Genomic DNA, 8,794 nt, shown 5'->3' with positions numbered 1-8,794 from the left:
GTCTCTACTTGTCTTCATTTTTCCTGTTCTTGCCCATTATCTCTTTTCTAGCTTCTTAAAGTAGACCCTTAAATGGACTCTCAGGTTTCAATCTTACTCTACTATTATTGATTTTTATTTCATCTTCTGTTACCTTTCTAAAATACATATCTGGTCATGTGTCTTCCTTGCTTGAAGCCTTCCAGGGGTTCCTCATTACTCAGAATAAAGTTAAAACCCTTGCAATGCCTCATGACCTGCTTCCTTCTCAGCCTCTACCTTTCTCTCTCACTGTTCTCTTAATAAAAATGTCTTCCACACACATACTCACATTATGCACAGTTCATTTTAAGAAGCATAATTTATAAGTTAATTCTATTTTAATAAAATTTATAACAATATTTTAGCCTTTCTTTCTATCTTTTAACTTTTGGGACTTATACATCATAATGTTTCCATTAACATGAGCTCTTTTTAAAATATTTGTCAAATGTTTATTTGTCATAGTACATCTTCATTTATGTTTTTAAAATATGTTTTTAAAATATGAAATTGAATTATCTTGTTGATTCATAAATTCTGTTAGAATCTTATGTTACTGAAAATATGCTTATGAATGTTAAAAGATTAGCAAATAACCTAGGTTTAAAATTCTTGAATAAAAAATTTAATGTACATTTAACTATATTTTTTCTCTTCTCAAAAGTTTATCAGAATTTATTTAAGGGCAGCATGTCCTGAAGTTTTTTCTAAAAATGTCATCTTAAAAAATTCTGGAGGCATATATGATTTTTCTTGATCTTATAATTGTAAGAAAATTGCCTAGTTCATATAAGTGTACTGTAACTATATTTTAATTATTTTATCTAATCTACTAGAGGCCCAATGCATGAAGATTTGTGCAAGAATAGGTTTTCCTTCACCTGGCTGCTGGCACCACCTTAGCTCTGGCCTGGAGCTGCCTTACTCCTTCTCAAGCTGCCCAGAGGGCCAGGGCGGGGTGGAACACCTGTTCCGTCGCCATGGCAATGATGCAAGTGTGCTGGCTGCAGCCATCTTTGTTGCATCGATTTGCATATTCCCTCTTTATTGGCTGTGGGCACCGCCATCTTTGTTGTGAAGTGGCAGTCAATTTGCATATTTCATCTTTATTAGATAGGATATACACCATTTTTTTTTTCAATTCAGAATCTTTTTCAATCACATTCTTAAGTATGGATCCTGTTGCAATGGTTCAACTTTTATTTTATTCAAAAGAACCAATAATCTTTGAACACATGTTTAAATATTCTTTGTGTCAAATCAGTCACCTCTTTTTCATTCTTTTAAGGTCTTTATCTGCGAACATCTATTAATGTTCAATAGACCTGCTTCTATTCTTTATTTCTCCATATAAGGAGGTAAACATTGAAGTTAAATATTTTGCTTTGCTTGCCATTTTATAAAAAATCCTCACCTGAGATTATGTTTTTTTGTGTGTGTGTGTTTTTTTTATTTTAGAGAAGAAAAAGAAAGAGAGAGAGGGTGAGAGTTCCAAACAGATCAATCCGTTATTCCTCTCACATCTGCCTCATCTGTGCCAGGGGATGAGTTTTTTGTGTGTGTTTTTTTCCTTAGACCAAAAATATCCCAAACACATAATTTGGTAAGGCTATCTGGCTGATACAACCGAGTCTTCTAAGGAGTGGAACTGAGAACACATTACATAATGGTTGTGCCCCATTAAAACACAGACACAGGTTCTAGACTGCCCGTTGCACCCTTGGATGGTCTGATCACCTGAAGCACTCAGAATCCAAGGATACTGATGATGAAAAAATATGGTACGTATGTAGTCTAAGTGCCCTAGCAATGTAAAGAGACAGCGCCAAAGCTTGTAACCTTAATCTTATGATTGTTTGCATAAATATGTAGACCCGAATAAGGAAAAAACAGCAAACGCTAGTTTTTTCAGTTGATTATATGAGTCAGGAATACTATTCCAGGTGTTAAAAATCAACATATCTTCCTTCTCCAGGTCTTTCAAAGCAGACCACTTGTGCTGTGAACTAAGTTCACATTTGTTTTTCTCCAATATTTCTATATCAGCACAAAGACGTTCAAATTTCGAGCTCCACAGTTCTTGGTTTTTTAAATCCAGCAATTGCATTTCAAAGTTGCCAATGTCAATATTTAAGGGAGAAAAATTTAATTCTGTTACAGTAGCATTGAGAGGTTTTTTAACAAAGGCTAACGTCGCTTTGCTGTTTCTGAGTTCCTGAAACCTGTTGAGAAAATCTTCCCTCATATTTAAAAGTATTGTTTTGAAATAGCAAATGTCAATATCAGAATTATTTTCTTGGCGATGTTTCAACAGGCTTGGAAAGTGAATCAAAGTTTCTCTTTCAAAATCTTGAGCAAAAAGAGAAAATTTGCTTTTGAATGAAATAACTTCTTCTAACATCAAAAAAACTGTGTTTCCTTTCCCCTGTAGTATACAATTAAGCTAATTTAGATGAGACGTAACATCTACCATGAAATAAGATTTTTGGATCCACTGATCATTCGTCAGTTCTGGATAGTGAACACCCTTCTCAAGGAGAAATGCTTTAATTTCTGTTAATAAGGAAGTGAAACATTTCAAAACATTTCCTCTTGATAACCAACGTACCTTGTTATGCAGCAGAAGATCTGTGTACTCACTCTCCATTTCAACTAAAAATTCTTTAAATTGGCGATGATTAAGAGCTTTAGCTATAATGAAGTTGATAATCTTAATCACCAATTCCATAACTTTGCAAATTTCTTCTGGAAATGTCTGCGCACAGAGCGCTTCTTGATGAATGATGCAATGGTAAGTAAGTATCTCATGATTAATTTTTTTCTTTCAAAATAGCAAGACCCGTTTCTTACACCGGTCATACTTTTTGACCCGTCTGTTGAAATTGAGACAATTTTATCGAGTGGAATATGATGTTTTTCAATGCACTCAATTACAGCATTTGCTATATCCTCTCCACGTGTTTGACCTTTGAGTGGCAATAATCCTAATAAGTTCTTCTTTAGGACCTGTAGATGAAATAAATCGTACAAAAAATGAAACTTGCGCTGTGTCATTTATGTCACAAGACTCGTCAACTGCTATTGATAAAGCTGAAACCAATTTAAGATCTTCGACTTGCTGGTTGGTTATATTCGAAGACATTTTGACTGTTCTATCTTTCCCTGTTTTAGCAGACAATAGTAACTCTTTAATTTTTTTTTAGAATATCTGCTTTGTTCTTATAATCCCGAAATAGCTCTTCAGATGCATTTATAAAACAACTTTTTATGTATTTGCCGTCTGTATATGGTTTTCCTCTCTTAGCAATCTCTTGACTAACCACAAAACTTGCAATATTAACATTGTTGGAAGATTGCATCCAGTAATTAAATACAGAACTTGATTTTTCTTGACTCTTCTGAAGTTCCTCAACTGCTTTCTTCCTTGCATCACCAACAGGATATTTAGTACTAAATGACACGTGTTTAGTTGTAAGTGTCTCTCCAAATATGATTTCTTGTTATGCGCCAATTTTTCCTGACAAATAAGACAGGTTGGAAGGCCATTTAAGTTTTGAATAAACGCGAAAGTCTCGGTCCATTCAACTGTAAATTCACGGTTTTCGTCTTCCGTGTTTCTTTGCTTCTTCTTTGTAGCCATGTCAAACAGGGCACCTAAAAAAATGTTTCATTTTATAATAATAAAGCCATCAACACAAAATAATGACAACTCTTAAATTGATGACAAAAATACCTGTAGGATTTGCAGCTGGTTGGAAAAATACAGGTAACTTTATGCTTCAAGTAGGTACTTTTGTCACCTGCGCACGATTTGGGGACACGACTAGCACTAACCACTGTACAATGAGACTGCTGACTGACTGGCTCACTCAACTCGTGTATGAATTGTGCATGCTTCCCCTGTGCTGCATATCCTGCGGCCCGCCTGTGTCTCCTGTCGCCCGACCGACCTACACCCCTCACTTCTGAACCACTTCTTCAAAATAGACTCGCTCAAGCCGAAAACCGACTTCTGCGCATGGGCCACGAAGTTTCAGTCGCACTGTATGTGCACACCCGCACATGGTATTTTGTGGAAAAGCCACACTCAAGGGGCCAAAGAGCCGCATGTGGCTCTCGAGCTGAGGTTTGCTGACCACTGCTCTAGTCTATATATATAAAAGCCTAAGTGACCAAACAACCGAACAACCAGTTGCTATGATGCACACTGACCACCAGGGGGCAGACGCTTAATGCAGGAGCTGCCTTCTGGTGGTCAGTGTGCTCCCACAGCCAACCTCCCACAATCCCAATGCCTAAGCCATCAGTCGGACGTCCCCAGAGGGCTCCCAGACTGAGAGAGGGTGCAGGCCAGCCTGAGGGACCCCCCCTGAGTCCGTGCCTCTAGTATAGTGATAATGTTGAACAGAGAAGTTAACATTTGTGAAACACCTCTGCTTTGTAAAGCATATTACTTTCTTTTTCAAAACAATCTTGCACTGTGAATATAATGTTCCCATTTTACAGATAATGCACTAGGCCCAGACTTAGTAAGTAGTCTATGACTCAATTAGCACCTGCTGCTTTAGAGCTCACATGCTCATAAGTGCTACCCCAGCAAGCATCTCCGTCTGTGGACTCCCTCCATTATCATTTACAAATTACGAAGCATTCACGATGTGTATGAATTTACAGTATAGGGGATAACAAGTACCATACTCAATTATGATACAAACTATTATTATAAAAATTATATTTCAATAAAAACATAAAGAAATATATTTCTATATTTATATACCTTTAAATCCTATGACAAAAACATTTTTTATAAAACAGTTTCATCATATTTGGTCACGGTATTAAAATACTTTTTTATTACCAACTTATCAGATTGTAAAATATATTGTTTTACATGCTTCATGAGAGCAGATATAATTCAGTAAAATAATTATTGAAATTAATTTGTATAAATGTAAATAATACATGGGCAAAACTAATGTCTTAGATTACAATGTCTAAAATATGGTGTATGCTAGGCATATTTCTTTCTTGAGTTAAGTTTAATGCAATTTAATAAAACTAAAAAAGTAAAAAGAAGAATGTTGAATAATAAAAATAAATTATAATTTTAAAAGATTACATAAGTGGTTAAAGACTATATATATATATATATACATATATATATATATATATATATATATATATATATATATAAAACTTTTTGAATTACCGAAGTTCTTGAGGAAAATATACCTGAAATATTCTGAAGGTATTTATTTGAAAAAAATGTAAACACTAATTTGAAAAGATACATGCACCTCTATCTTCTTTGCAGCATTACTTACAATAACCAAGATATAGAAACAACCTGTGCTGATGATGGATGAATAGATGAAGAAAATATTGTATATATCTACAATGGAATACCACTCAGCCATAAGAAAAGAGGGAAATCTTGCCATTTGCAACAACATAGGTGGATCTTGAGTGTATTAGGCTAAGTGAAATAAATCAGATGGAGAATGACAAATTCTGTATGATTTTACCTACGTGTGAAATATAAATTTTAAAAAAATGAAAAAACAAAACAAACTCATTGAAATAGAGAACAGAGTGGTAGTTACCAGAGGGGAAGTGGGTTGGAGGGAGGGGAAGAAGTGCTGGAGGAGATGCATGATGATGGATGGTAACCAAACTTACAGTGGTAAACACAATGTAGTGTATACAAATATCCTATATAATAAAAGGCTAATATGCAAATAGACCGAACTGTGGAACAACCAGACAACAGAATAACTGGTTGCTATGATGTGCACTGACCACCAGGTGGGCGTGTGTGGAACATGGTGGGTGTCGGCTGTGGCGGGATGGTGAAGCAGGTGAGCGGAGGTGCCAGACCAGGTGGGGGGCGAGCCTCTGGTGGTTACTGAAAATTCTTTGCTCCTGTGCACCAGGGTCCCACCCAGCACTCACACCTGCTGCCAGCACCGGCCCCACTTGCACCCACAGCCAGCACCAGAGCCACCACTCGCACCCACCAACCCCAATAGCTCTGCACCATCAGCGGTTGTGAGTCGGGCCAGTGCCATCAGCACATGGGAGCGGCAGCAGGGTCGGAGCTGCCAGCAGACAGTGCCATCAGCACGTGGGAGTGGCAGGGGACCAGGGGCCTTGGAGGGAAAGGCCGGGCTGGGGTGTGGAGGATGGGCCAAGACCCGCCCCTGTGCCCACCGTAGCCTCACAGCCCACAATTCCTTTCAAGGTGCATGAATTCGTGCACTGAGCCCCTAGTCAAATTATAATGTGCTGAAATATATATAATCTTGTATTGCAATTTATCACAATAAAAATGTTTTCTTAAACACACACACAAATTGGTTTTATGTTTACATAGTAAAAAATTTATATAAAGGTTTTTAAATCTGTGAATACAAATATATCTAATAGATGGTGTAACTCTGGTCAATATTTTATATGTTTAATTCAAGGGTACACTATTTTATTAAAGACTGGTTGCCAATTAGAGAGTTTGTCTTAAATATTATAAATAAAAATGTTTGTGGATTTTCCAATTCATGAGGATTTAGTGATACACACTGGAATGAAATGTGTCCAATAAATTAACAGAAGGAAGAGAAATATAAAGGTTTCATATTCAATGTTTTTATTTATGATATTGCTTGTTGTTGATTTATTACCTTTAAGCTCCAAATTCGTCCTGTTAGAATGCTCTGTGAAAATGATACATGAACCTTTAAATATTTGTTTCCTGTCCCAACTATCCAGAAGCATTGTTAATAGAAGGGGCTGAAAAGACTTTCCAAGAGGAAGGAGTTTTTCTTCCCAATTCAGACCTGTACTTACAGCAGCAGACTCCCTACAAGCATGTACAGCTCTTGACTGTCCATTCCTGCAGGAAAGAGTAGGGAGAAGCACTAAGCAGCCAGCAGCTTCTCCCAGCACCCTCTTCTGGAAGTCTGGTAGCAGAATCTCAACAAAGGAGATAGTAGATCAACGTATACAGGATGCTGATATTTTGGCAGTCTGGTAGCACAGGCTCTCCAGCCCCTGCAGTGTTTGCAGGTTCTCCATTTCCCAGCTCTTGCTGGGCACAGCTGTGAGCACGCACTTGTGGGCACCCTCTCCCACCACCTTTAGCCACCACCAGTTAGTTTTATAGCAGGTTGGGACCCCTCATCACACCCAGTTCCCAGGGTCCTGCTCCTGCAGTGCATGACCTTCAGCAGGAAACAGCTGGAAACAGGAAACAGCTTTCCCTGGCATCCAGGGGGTGGATTTCTGGCAGATTCCACCACAGGTGGAACAACACAGTAGTTCTCTGGCATTTAGTGAGCCATGGCTGTGCCTTCTCCAAGATCTGGATGTCAGCCTAGGGCAAGTATGTCAAACTCAAAGGCTAACACGGGCCAAATAAACACAGTTTAAGTTTATGTGGACCTCAAAAAAACAAAAGCTTCAATTTTCATAGAAAGGTAGGTTTATTTCAATAGATACATGCTGAATACTAAAGGCTGAAATAAATGAGTAATCATTAACATAAAATAAGAGAACATTTTAATAAAAATTAATATTTTTTCTTGAACATTAACTTACCAGACACTGAATAACTGCACAAATTAACAAGAGTAATACAAATAAGCCTATTTTTCTTGCTCTCCGAAAGCGAAATATTTCCTGTTAACGCACACCAAACAAGTCAGTCCAAGACTAATGACATGGCAATTGGCTGCTAAAATATTCACTGCTAGTATTAGTGGAGAGAAATGGTGTGCCTGCACGTAAGGGAAATGAATGCAACACGATGATAGTAATCAGTCATTAGCGAACATTGTAGTTCTTTATTAATAATTATGTATAACAGGATATTGTAAAAATTAAGTTACAAAATTTTTATTAAAATGTTTCTTACAGACCATTATATTGGCTGGGCCACAAAAATATTCGTTGTGGGCCGCATGCAGTCTAGGGCCGTGGTCGGCAAACTGCGGCTCGCGAACCACATGCGGCTCTTTGGCCCCTTGAGTGTGGCTCTTCCTAAGCCTTAGGAGTACCCTAATTAAGTTAATAACAATGTACCTACCTATATAGTTTAAGTTTAAAAAATGTGGCTCTCAAAAGAAATTTCAATCGTTGTACTGTTGATATTAGGCTCTGTTGACTAATGAGTTTGCCGACCACTGACTAGGGGAAACAGACTCTTCTGTGGGCATTCTCTCTCAGCCCTAGGGCTAGTGACTGGTGCTTGTACATATTTTTTGTTTTTTTTAATTTATTTCAGAGAGGAAGTGAGAGGTAGAGAGAGATAGAAACGTCAATTATGAGAATCATTGATCAGCTGCCTCCAGCATGCACCCTAATGGGGATTGAGCCTGCAACCCAGGCATGTGCTCTGACCAGGAATGAAACTGACTTCCTGTCTGGGCTGTTGTTTGTATATTTAGAGATCCTTTTACTATTTACTAGCCAATCTGCTCTTACTCTAATCCTCTATTAAAATTAATAAATTTTTATATTAAATTTTCCTGTTCAAATTACTGTGTGATATCTCTCTCATGATTGGACATTAACTTATATAAATATTAATGCAAGACAATGCAAAATTCATTTATTGATCTAATACTATGTCAACTGATGGCTGTTGGCACCAATTCAGTGCCAGCAGGAATCCCAAGTTTGGGGCGCAGTGAAGAAGGAAACTTTATTCAGTGCAAACAGCACAATTGTGATACAGCATGCTTGTGAGAACAGCTCATTTATGGAACAGAGCTATGGG

This window comes from Myotis lucifugus, unplaced genomic scaffold (genome assembly GCF_000147115.1).
Source record: "Myotis lucifugus unplaced genomic scaffold, Myoluc2.0 scaffold_354, whole genome shotgun sequence".
Classification (NCBI taxonomy): Eukaryota; Metazoa; Chordata; class Mammalia; order Chiroptera; family Vespertilionidae; genus Myotis; species Myotis lucifugus.
The sequence above is the reverse complement of the archived record's forward strand: the minus strand, read 5'-3'. Positions refer to the sequence as shown.